This window comes from Rattus rattus, chromosome 2, assembly GCF_011064425.1.
Source record: "Rattus rattus isolate New Zealand chromosome 2, Rrattus_CSIRO_v1, whole genome shotgun sequence".
Classification (NCBI taxonomy): domain Eukaryota; kingdom Metazoa; phylum Chordata; class Mammalia; order Rodentia; family Muridae; genus Rattus; species Rattus rattus.
In genome coordinates, this window is record NC_046155.1 from 156,332,433 (window position 1) to 156,344,931 (window position 12,499).

Sequence of the window (12,499 nt, forward strand, 5' to 3'; positions counted from 1 at the left end):
AACTAGGGTCTTTCAGAAAGACCTCTCTGACCAACCCCTGCTGGAACCCGAAGCTATCCGGTTTACAGATCTTTCTTCATGAAGGTCAGAGATGAGTGGGTGCTGCTATGGTGGACTGTACAAATGTCAACTGGGCTGGCTGTGAAAGACCCAGAGTTGAGGCCAATCTGGGGTGAGTGGTAAAATTCCCACCACACACCTCCAAGCACAAGGACCCTTGCCTTCTAGGAAGAAAAAAGCTGGTTCAGCTCCTGGATTAGCTGCAAGCCAAACTGTCACACAAAGCTACCTGTGGCTTCCAACCTATCCCCCCTCGATAAGTCTTGAATAGTACAATGAGTTGATCTGAAAGTTGTTTTGCTCTACCAAATGCACATAGTACCCTGCTTGATTACCATTGTGCAAATTCTGCCTCCATTATTTGAATTCTGCCCTAATTGTTTGCAAGGTATATAATCCCCTGTTATAATCTGCTCAGGGTTATCTCCCCTTGAAGTGGTATGATCCCCACATGTTGGAATTAAACTCCTCGTGCTTTTGCATTGATCACTGTCTCTGTAAGTCCTAGAAGAGGTACAATTCGAACCTCACAACTGACTCTCCCTACCACCTCCCACATGTTGGCCCAGAAAGTAGAGCTAATTTCCTTTGGAACCTGGGGCTAGCAAGAAAATTAACATCTATAGGATTAGCAGGTGTGCCTTTGCTGCCAAGAGAAAGGACTGCTTACGTCAGACGGAAAAAGAAATAAAAAAAAAAAAAACAGGAAATCTTGGATCTCTTGAATGCCTTGATGAAGCTAGCAACTGTAAGCATTATTCATTGACCAGGACATCAGAAGTGAAGAGATTCAGTGGCACAGGGCAATAATCAGGCAAATCAAGTGGCTCAAGAAGTGGCTATGCTAGAGCCTATTCTGGTTATGGGCCTGCAAAGAGACATCTGCTGGGAACTGGAATTGGATTAAGGAATGGCTTCGCTTAGAATATACAACAAAAGAAAAGACCCAAATTGCTTAGAAGAGGAAGGACAATGACACACTCAAGAGGGGAAAACTGTACTTCCCAGAGAATGAACAAAAGAATCACTTGGCCAAATGCACAAATGGACTCATTTAGGGGATAAGAAGCTCATCCAAGCAGACAAGGGATATGTAATGGACCTTAGGTTTTCAGCCAAGAGAGACAGTAGAATGGTGTAAGGTACGTCAGCAAGTAAATGCTTATATAGCCAAGAGCAAATAGGGCAAGAGACCTAGGGGAGAATGACCTGGGGTATATTAGGAGGTCAATTTCACAGAAGTTAACTCAGGAAAATATGGTTACAAATACCTCTTAGTATTTGTAGATTCTCTAGATGGATTGAGGCTTTCCCCACTTAGCAGGAAACAGCTGCTTTGGTAGCCAAGAAGATAGTAGAAGAAAACGTCTTGAGGTTTGGAGTGCCCAAGGGAATTGGATCAGACAATGGTCCTGCTTTTATTCTAAGGTAAGTCAGGGTTTGGTAAAGATATTGGGGACTAATGGAAAACTCCATTGTGCATACTGTCCCCAGAGCTCAGGGCAGGTAGAAAGAATGAACAGAACCGTAAAGTAGACTTTAATTAAATTGACCTTGGAGATTGGTGCTGACTGGGTTGTGCTCCTTTTAACCTGACCCCTTTTAAGATCCTGTTTGGTACCTCAACTCCCTTGGTGTCCACTGGGCCCTCCCTGGAGGTATCCCAACACACTGATAGGAACCTCTTCTTGAGGCTCCAAGCCTTTCAGTCAATACAACATGAGATGTGGCCCAAACTGTCTGCTTTATATACTCCAGGAACGATGGAGACCCCTCACCATTTCCAGACTGGTGACTGAGTCTACGTCCAGAGGCATCAGACACAGTTGCTGGAACCCCAGTGGAAGGGATCCTTCTTGGTACTGTAAACCACTCCTATAATCCTCAAGGTAGATGATATTGCAGCCCTGGTGCATGCATCCCATGTGAAACTTGCAGATGCCCCACTCCCTGGAGACTCCTGCTACCCACATGTGCTGGTCCATCAAACCTGGACTGTGGTTTCCAGTAGAACTGGAAATGAGGCCATCTCCCTGACTGCCTCCAAACCCCTGGTGGCCTGCCCTGACTTTTGCCCTGTGCCAGTTGGTGGCAGGACTTGATTCATGGGACATCCCCACCCATGATGGGAGTGCTGGCAGAAGCCAACTGCCCATATGGGAAAAAGCGGGTGCTGGGGTTGGGGGTGGTGATAGGATGTGCATTCCCTGCACAGAGGTATCATCTGTGGGAGACTCGTACTTACGTTTGCCCTGGAGATAGAAGAAACCGGACAGAAGTTCATAGATGCAGGGGACCAGACCAGCTTTATTGCGGTCTGGGGATGCGAGACTACAAAAAGACACATACTGGAACCCCTCCTCCTCTTGGGACTTGATCACAGTAAAAGGAATTTATACTTCTGAGGGGGCCCTACCAGGGGACCGAGGGTATTGGGGTACCTTCTGTGCAAACACCACCTATAATGCAATAATAGTCAGATTCACTCGGAAAGGCAATGAAGCAACAAGATGACTAAAGAGAAAAACTTGGGGACTCAGGTTTTACAAATTGTGCTATGATGGCCAGGTGAGAGAAGGGCTGGCCAAACAGGAGGGGGGGAGGGGGGAGTGTCAGGGCTGGTTTGAAGCTTGGTTTAATTCGTCCTTTCGGCTAACCACCTCATATTCACCTTGATAAGACCCCCAATTGCTCTGCTATTGTTGTGTTGTGGTTTGCCTTGGAGTTCTCTCTGAATTTGTGGAATAAAGGCAAGAGCGCTAGATTTGGGCAGAGGGAGGAGTCAGGAGCGAGAGGGGGATTAGATTCAGAGAATAGGTTGAGAGAGGACAGTTGGCGACAGTTGAGCCAGTGGAACCTGAGCAGGGGGAAAGGATGGAACAGTTGAGAGAGTGAGGGGAAGAGAAGGAAGCTTAGGTGAAAAGAGGGGACAGTTTAGAGACACGATGGGGAACTGAGAAGAGTTAGAGGAGACAGGAGAGAGTGAGGGGAGGAGAAATGAAGATAGGTGAAAAAGGGGACAGTTAAGAGACACGATGGGGAACTGAGAAGAGTTAGAGGAGACAGGAGATGGAGAGAGGGGAGAAGCTAGGAGTCGTTGTAGGAGAAGGAGAAACTAAAGCATGGAAGAGTTGATATAGTTGGGAGAGTGAGTAAAGAGAAGATGGAAAGAAGGGAGAAGCAAGGAGTCGTTGTGGGAGAAGGAGAAGCTGGAGACCTGGCAAATAAAAGGTGCAAGGGATGGATGGTGCCGGGCTTTGTATGTTTAAGTGGGCAATTATATCCTACCAATTGGATCTAAGATTATTGTGTGGTGTGTTCTTTTATGTGAGAGTTTGAGTGTAAGAAAGTGTGTGGCTGGGCTGTGTTTCCGCCAAGATATCTAGCAGATATCTGGGGCACTGAGGTGTAGGACCAAGCAGGGTAAAAGACCAAAAACGTTTACCGCTTTTACTTTTATATATTTTTACAACAACATTGTTGCCCTTTAGACCCTGCATATTGAACAAGCTTATAGCCTTCATAAAAAGAGAGAATAGGTGCAGTACAGTTGATGGTCCTATGCCAACCATGTGAGACCCTGAGGACAGGACCTGAGAATATGAGTTAGTCACCAGAGACCCCTGAGCACAGCTCCAGGATTCTCCAGGGCTTATACAAGAAAGGGGAGGGAATGAAGGACTCTAAGGTCTTTTGCCAATCTTACACCCACCGCCTCAAGTCAAGACTAGGCCAAGTTCCATTCTCCACCCATAGTTCTCCAGAGGAGCAGGAACATTCTTGAAAAACTGCAGAATGTACTGACTGATAGTCACCTGACCCTCTGGTCTCAGATAGAGTTCGAATGCATGCATATGCTTGTTAGCCAATAGATTCAAAGGTCAATATGCTTAGCCAATAAGTTTAAACTGTAACCTTGCTGATGTAACCTATACCCCTAAAATGTATAAAAACTTCTTGTTATAGCCTTTTGGGGTCAACTTCTAGTCAATCGCCATGAGGGGCTGCTTGAGGGTGGACCATACCTGATCCTGTTTCTCTTTCCCTTTCCCAGCTCAGTTCCATCTTCCACTCTTCCTCCCTCTGCCTCCTATGATTATTTTGTCCCCCTTCAAATTAGGATTGAAGCACTTTATTTTTTTAATATATCATTATTTTCTATTTATTTTAAATATTTATTTATTTATTTATTTATTTATTTATTTATTTATTATGTATACACCATACAGCTTTTTGTCTGCATGTATACCTGCAGGCCACAAGAGTATACCAGATCTCATTACAGATGGTTGTGAGCCACCTTGTGGTTGCTGGGAATTGAACTCAGGACCTGGGATGAGCAGACAGTGCTCTTAAGCTCTGAGCCATCTCTCCAGCCTGAAACACTTCTTGTTTAACTGTTATGGTCTGTGGAGTGTATCATTGGTACTCTGTACTTTTTGGCCCTGGCACATAATGCAGCAGAGGACTGCCTTGTCCAGCTTCAGTGGGAGAGGATGTACCTAATCCTGTAGAGACTTTATACCCCAGGGATAGGGGATGACTGGAGTAGGGGCTGGGGGACCGTCTAAGAGGTGAAGAGGAGGGGGACAGACTCTAGGAGGGGGGACCTTGAGGAGGGGCAATATTTGAGATGTAATAAATAAAATAAACAATTTAAAACATGAATAAAATAAAAGCTTGCAAACAACAATAACACACCAAAATTAATCCAAATATATATCACTTAATTAACTTATTTACAAATAAATTTTGCATTTGAAATGGTTCTGTAGAAATTCACATTAATTTTTACTCTTTCAGTATTGAAGGTACTTCATACACTTAACTTCCAGCAAAATGAAAATAAGCATTTCTAATAGCTCAGATAGTGTCCTGAAAAGGGTAAGGGGAAATAATCAGAATAGAAAGCGAAAGGTAAGGGTACCTGGGTTCAGTTGAAGCTCCAGTCTGCTATTCCCCAAGAAACACACTTTGACAACAAATGGGAAAGATCCTGAGCCGCCTGATCCTAGTCGCTGTGGATCAGAACTTAATGTTCAAAAAAAAAAGTGTGGAAAAAGAAAAAAAAATCCAAATAACAAAGTGAAAAACTCCAAACCATAAATAAATAAATAAATAAATAAATAAATAAATAAATATCCAAATGATAAAACCACAAGAAAAGGGACTGAACAGGCAGAGAATTCTCAGAAGACATACTTTTAATAATTCTCTGTAGTGTTATAACCTAACATGTAAGGGAAAGGCAAATTAAACTGGTTTAAATTTCCATCTCACATGGGTCAGAATGCTCATCATAAAAGGACAACAAGGTCTGCTTAGGATGTGAAGAAAAGGGAGCCCTTATACACTGTTGGAGGGGAACTTAGTTGTGGCAATGTTAATGAAGTCAGTAGGGTTTTGGTTGTTGTTCTTTGGTTGTTTGTTTAGATGTGTTTTTGAGATAGGGATTCATTATGCAGCCTCAATAGTGTTTTCTAAAATTACTAAAAGTAGATCTACCCTGTGATCCAGCTAATCATGTCTAGCTACACATACACTGGGAATCCATATCATAGCAAAGAGATGCTAACATATCCATGCTTACCACTACTCCTTCCACAATTTTCACAAATGCAAATAAATGGACTCAGTCTATAGGTTCAGCAACACAGATAGATGTATAATGAACTCTGGCATAAATTTAATGGAATTTTTTATTGGGTCATCAAAAATGAAACTCATAGAAAGATGGAGTAAATTGGAAAATATGAGTGAGGTACTAGAGGACTAGAAAGACAATCCCACCACGTTCTCTCTCGTGTACAGATACTAACTGCTGATTTCATGCATGTGCAGCTTCAGCTCTGTCTCTCTTCAGTGACTCATCACTGTGTATGAGGCAAGCACTCCATCTTCTTGGGGAGTGAGCTGTGGTTCAGTCTAAAGATGGATGGGCATTGTGAAATGTTTACTGACTACAGTGTAACAGTAAGGAAAGAAATTCTGGAAAACCAGGTGGTGCTTGTTCCCTTCTGTCCTCCTGGTGTGTACACAGACATATAAAACATCCCTGTAAAATAATAATAATTTTTATTATTAGAAAGAATAGACTGTTAAAAAAATCTTTTTCCCCAGTGAGCTACTTTCTACAAGTAACCCCCCCCCCCATCTTTTGGGACAAGAAGGAAAGCCAGAGGATGAGATTCCATACTAGAAAAAGTACTTTAAGGAGGATATAATACCACAGTCTCCTAGAAATAGATACAAATGCTGGTGGTAAACAATGCCCCTGGCCATGTGAGACAGCGTTGGACTTTCAGTGCATCACATTCCTTCGGCCTTGTCCCATTGTAAGGAACTTTGATGGCGTCCTCTTTATCATTGGAGCGTGAGTGCAGCTGTGGTCTTTCTGAGAGAATAAGAATCACTAGATGAGCCATTGTAAGTACTGGCAAGATTTACCTCTGTCAGTGGTAGCGCTCATGCATGCCTTACCACAAGTGGGAGGTGTGTATGCTGAGGTAACCATTAAGAAAGAACCGGAAGTGACCTAGGGGACACACCCTCTTGGATCCTAAGGAGTTTGTGGTTAGGACAGCGCGTGTGTTTTGATATGGACCATTGGAATTGTGGGTGTCTGCGGGCGGAGTTTGTTCCCGGCTCTGTGGGCTGCAGCATGAGGTGAGTGGTGGCCGGGCTGGTAGGAAACTGGGTTGTCACGCCTCGGTTTGTGCTGACTGACAGCTGCAGATGAGTATCAGCCCTGTTTTCATTCTTGTCTTTTGCTTCTCTTTTGTCACTTCCCCATGTGTTCTGCCATAGGATTTTGCCATGTCGTTCGCGAACGTTGTGCATTCAGGACACAGTTTGGGACAGACTCAGTGCCTGGGTGCTGCAGTGTCCGAGCCTGGGACCAATGAATGGTGCTTGGGAAGGCGACCGCGGTGCTTGCTGAAGGTGACCGCGCCATATTCTGGTCCCTTATTATTTAAGCGAAAAACTCCAAGGAGTAAGAGAAAACGGGAAAATGAGTTTATGTACGTTTGGCCCAAACTACGGACACAGTATCTATGATCAGCCTAAGCAGCATTAGCAACAGATTGTTTCTATTAAATAGAAGGACCTGTGTGGAAGCCAGGAAATCGGGGTAAGCTATTTAGTATGGTCCCAGTCATCTGAGCTGGGATATAAGGCTTAGTGTTTGCCCTAGACACCAGGCATTCTGATCATTTCCCTTCCCTGTGTCATATTTCCTACATGGAGCTGAAAACAGAAAGGGGATTAAAAAAAAAAAAAAAAAAACCTAAACCGAATTCAATTTCTATTGAGTTTACCTAACTATTGGGGTCCTGTAGCAGATGTGTGGCTAGGTTGGGTAGTCTGGCCTGTCCTTCTGACCCGTGGATGTAGGGAAGGGCAGGGGTTGGTGGAAGGAACAGAAAGGTGATCTAAAGAGGTTTTAGGTCAGAAACCTAGGTTTTGCATCCAAACAGGCCTGGGCCAGCCTCAACTAGTATGTCTCCTGTAGAGACCAGTGATGAGGAAGGGCGGAAAGAGGGAGGGAGCTGAGATGTGGATGAGCAGTGTTGGGTTCCCAGCACCCACATTCACACTGTGGCTTTGAGCTGCCAGGAACAGTTCATAGGAATCCCTTGTTCCCTTCTGTCCTCCTGGTGTGCACACAGACATATAAAACATCCCTGTAAAATAATAATAATTTTTATTATTAGAAAGAATAGACTGTTAAAAAAATCTTTTTCCCCAGTGAGCTACTTTCTACAAGTAACCCCCCCCCATCTTTTGGGACAAAAAGGAAAGCCAGAGGATGAGATTCCATACATTGCTCATGTTAAGAAGAATAGTTAAAGTGACCGAGTGTCCCCATGTCTGTCTCTGTTGTACAGAGATCCAGTGTCCCCATGTCCGTCTCTGGTGTTCAGATGTGAGGTTAAGTTTAGAAACAAGAATTATGTATTAAAGTAGTTCGGCAGGCTGTGGCAGCACACAACTGTCCTGCAACCTTAGCACTCTCCATGCAGAGGCTGGGGGATGACTGCATTGTGGAGACCAGGCTGGGCACGAAGGAGGTTAGAGTCAGCACAGAGTAGGAGTCAGAACCAAAGAGGACAAGACATACATAATGCTTTTTAGTAAAAGCAGATTCGTGTGTGTTTCATTTTTAAGTATTTTTGTTTTATGTATATAAGGGTTTGACTCGATATATATAGGCACATCAAGTGTGTGGCAAGTGCCCAGAGAAGCGAGGAGATCTGAGATCCTGGAATTAGAGTTTCAGGAGGTTGTGAGCCACATGTGGATGCTGAACCTGGGACCTCTGTAAGATCACCAAATGCTCTTAACCTCTGAGCCATCGTTTTCAACTTTGTTTTGTTCTCTTACTACAGCAGCTTTGACAAGCGTAGAAGACAGACAGCATTTGGTTCAAGCGTGGGAGAGCCCAAGTTTGTCAAAATTACACATCACGCTTGCCAGCCTCATGTCTATAAATCAAACTAGATTAGCTCTGGGAACATGGCCAGTCAGAGACATGCGTCTTTGACATGCATTGTCCTTGATTTTAAATTAAAAGTTGTTGAGGTTTGGTCTTCTGCACTGCGTATTCAGATGCTGATTTCTGTGTGCTGAGATCTCATTAAAGCCCGGACATGGGAATGGTCATGAATTTTGAAGAATCTCCTATATCAATGTGGTGTAATGAATGCTCCCCAATTAACTCAAATGAGTGTGCAGAGAGCCAGGGGTCCCAGGGAGAAGAGCAGGGAGAAGGTGCTCACCACAAGGCAGGTGAGGGTACAAGAGAAGAAGGGCCATGAGGTAGAGGAAGGAGGAGATTGTTGCTATGGGATCAGGCACGATTCACCAAGGGGGTTCTCCATGGGGACACCCAGGTACACCAAGGAGCCAAGCAGAGACCGAATGCAAGTAACTCAGAGTGTGGCTGGGAAGTAGCGAGGTAGCATAGGGGCTTAAAACTTGTGCTAAGTTATTCTGATTAAAAACTTATTGAATAAATCAATAGGTCTCTGTCTCAAATATTTGGTTGCTAGTCAGGTTAGGAAAACTGTCTCTTAAATCGAATCATGTGTGGTGTTGAAACTCACAGTGACAGCCTGGCACGCGGTGTGTGGTGCCTTCTTTGCATGGCCCGAGCAGACTGTTCCCTGAACCTCAGCGAGTACAGCGTGCGTTCTGCAGGCGTGGAGTCGGCACCGTAGAGTCAGAGAGGAGAGGACATCATGCGTCTAATAGCGGTGCCATTAAATCTTCAGAGATGTCTTTTTAGTAGCTATTATTTCAAATTCAGTTACCCAAGAAATGACTGTGACCAAGACTCTGAGTTAATATGGGTTTATCTTCCTGCCTTCACTCTGAGTAAGGGGAAGCATAGCTGTGTTGCAGGAGAGCACGGATGCTCTCATTGTAGTCCTGCCAAAATCCCTAAATGCTGGGTCTTTTTTAATTTTATTTTTGCCTACAAAGAGGTTGTTTTGTTTTGTTTTTATTTCCTTCCTCCTACCATGGTGTGGGGAGCGGGTGTGGCGGCAAGCCCAAGATGGCGCACAGGACTGCTGCCAAGTCTTATGATAGCACTTGACTTCCTCATACACCCAAAAGTAAGCCACGCCCATCGTGAGAGCTGCGCAAGCGCACCATGACACACGATCAGGCCGGTTGGCATAGACCTATGAACTGAGACTACATAGACTGGACTGATGGGGCATGGTTACAGGTTTGTTAGTAGGGGAGTGTGCTTGGGGGTAAGAGATTGCTGCTTGCATGCAGAAAGAAAGGTTCCTGAATAAACTGCTTTGAGAAGAACATCGTGGTGTCGCTCCTTTCTGCGGGACGGAGACGGAGATGACACCATGGGCTGCTAACCTTTCTTTTTTTTTTTTTTTTTTTTTTTTTTTCGGAGCTGGGGACCGAACCCAGGGCCTTGCGCTTCCTAGGCAAGCGCTCTAACCACTGAGCTAAATCCCCAACCCTAACCTTTCTTTTTTGACAGTGTCTTAGAGTGCAAAATTGGACGTTGGTGTAGAGGCTTACTTTATGTTTGACGTGCTTCCTATGAGATGGTGTTGGAACAGTTTGTCTTTAGGGCCTTTTAAAGTTAAGTTTCCACTTTCATTTCTAACTCAAGGAATTGATTATACACAGGAACAATATTGAGCTCTTAAAATTCTATGGGTCTTTATTACTTATAATAATTTAAAACTTACCAGTTTTCTGCGACTTTGGGATTGATGGGAGAAAGTATGTGTGGTGTCTGAATGATGCACAAAGTCATTTCTCAGTACTGTGCATTACATTCTTGGTGCAATTGAATTAATGAAGTCCTGCTTTGCAAAGAAGACTCAAACATGAGAGAATATTTATCTTTTAATAGATGTTGAAGTGCCAACAAGGACAGTGATGTTGGCGGATGGAGGTTGGGCATGTATCTTAACAGCAAAGGTATTTTACAATACTGAGATCTCATGTTTTGGTATGAATTTTGCTTTCTGTTTCTCATGTGTCTCATGTGCTTTTGACAGTGCATTCAGGAGAAGCAATGGTGTTGTGAAAAGGAAACTTGTGAATGAATCTACTCATGAATCTCACTGCAATGTTTCAGCATATGATATTTTAGGCTGGGACATGGAAACCCAACAGAATACCTCAGTGGAGGCAATGGTGGAACATTGATTTCCTCCTTCTTGGTCCTAAGCATCTAGATTTTTCACCCAGATTGAGAGATTGTTTCAGCTGCTGCTAAGCTGCAGATTTCATTAGTTATTCTCAGTAGAAGCATCAATGTTGTTTTATACAAATGCCCCATGGAAATATAAACCAAGGAGTTCTTTGGGTGTCTGACTGATAGCCATGTTCAGGCTCTTTGGAAATGTAGGTCTGCATGTGTAATATATCGCAAGTCAAGTCACCTGCACAGGTCCACATTGTAGTCCTTCCTCTTGCTTACAAATCAGGGTACCTAAGTGCCAAAATGGCAGACCCTAGGCTTGGCCTGCCTCTAGGACCTTGTGGGGAAGTACATCTGCCTTTGTTCAGGGAAAGGGGTGAGCTCATGTAGGATTCCTGCTTTCCAGTCTTTGGGTATAGTAGGAGGTGGGAGTTTGTTGTTGGCTTCAAATCCAGATTATCAGGAAGGTGAAATTTTGAGAAGCAGTTTCTTGCAAAGATCTGAGCAGAAGGGTAATGGTAGATGCCCTGTTCTCAGGTAAACGTATACTCTCTGTGCATGGGGAGTGGACACATTGACTGTTCTTACAGGAATGCTGGTTTGCAGAATCCATCACCTTTCCTACTTCCTCCCTTTTTACAGTGCTTTGTTTTCCTTTTCTCAAATGACTGTCAATGTCAACTCCTGTGAAAAGCATGTTACCTGTTTGCCTTTGTCTGTTTTCCATTTTCTATTCTTCAGGATAAATTCTCCCCAGCATACATAACCTGCAGTGTCTTTAAAATTTTAATTTTATAAATAAAAACAGCCTACCGATAATGGAATTGGGTCATCATTTATGAATAAGGACCCATTTTTTTAATGGCTCTTTTATCTAGAGTTCTATTGGACTTGGTATTCAAGTCTGAGAAAGAGACACAAAGAAATGGTGTAATTCCTTGACAAGAATGATGTTTGAAGCCAAAGTATCAGAAGAGACTTCTTCCCTCCTATACTAAGATGAAATATTTAACTGTGTTATAAACTTGCAGGTCAGAAATGTGTTAGTCATAGGTAGTGTCAACTTTTCTTAATTTGTTCTCGTTACCAATCATCTTGACTTTATGTGACTTGAAACAGGGAGTCCTACAAATTGTTCTGGTTGTTACCTACCAAATCACCCTGAACAAGCAATGCCCTTCCTTATGCTGACACCTGCCAGCAATCTCTCCAGTGGGAGTTGGTTCTAATTTTCTTGCTGTGGCTGAGGACCTTCCCCATTATTTACCTTCACCATGATTTTTTTTCCTCTTTACCAGTAGTATCAGCTTTAAGGAAATTTACAGAGAAATGTGCAAAAGTTAACACACCTAATATCACCAAAACATTACTTTTTTTTTTTTACAAAGCTAAAAAGTAGGGCATTCAGGAAAAAAATACTTACTGAAATATGATCATGAGAATCATTCTCCTTTTCACCAAAACAATTTATTAAAATCTCAAATGGTAGAACTTAATATTTATACTCACCTTCCCTTTATTTTCTCATGAGCTTTCTTATTTGTTTGTTTGTTTATTGTGTGTGAGTACATGATCGCTGTCTTCAGAAACACCAGAGGAGGGCATCAGATTCATTACATGTGGTTGCAGGGAATTGAACACAGGACCTCTGCAAGAGCAGCCAGTGCTCTTTACCTCTAAGCCATCTCTCCAGCCCTCTCATGAGCTTTCTATTCTGCTGCTTTTCATAAATGAATGGTTATTACCTCTTTA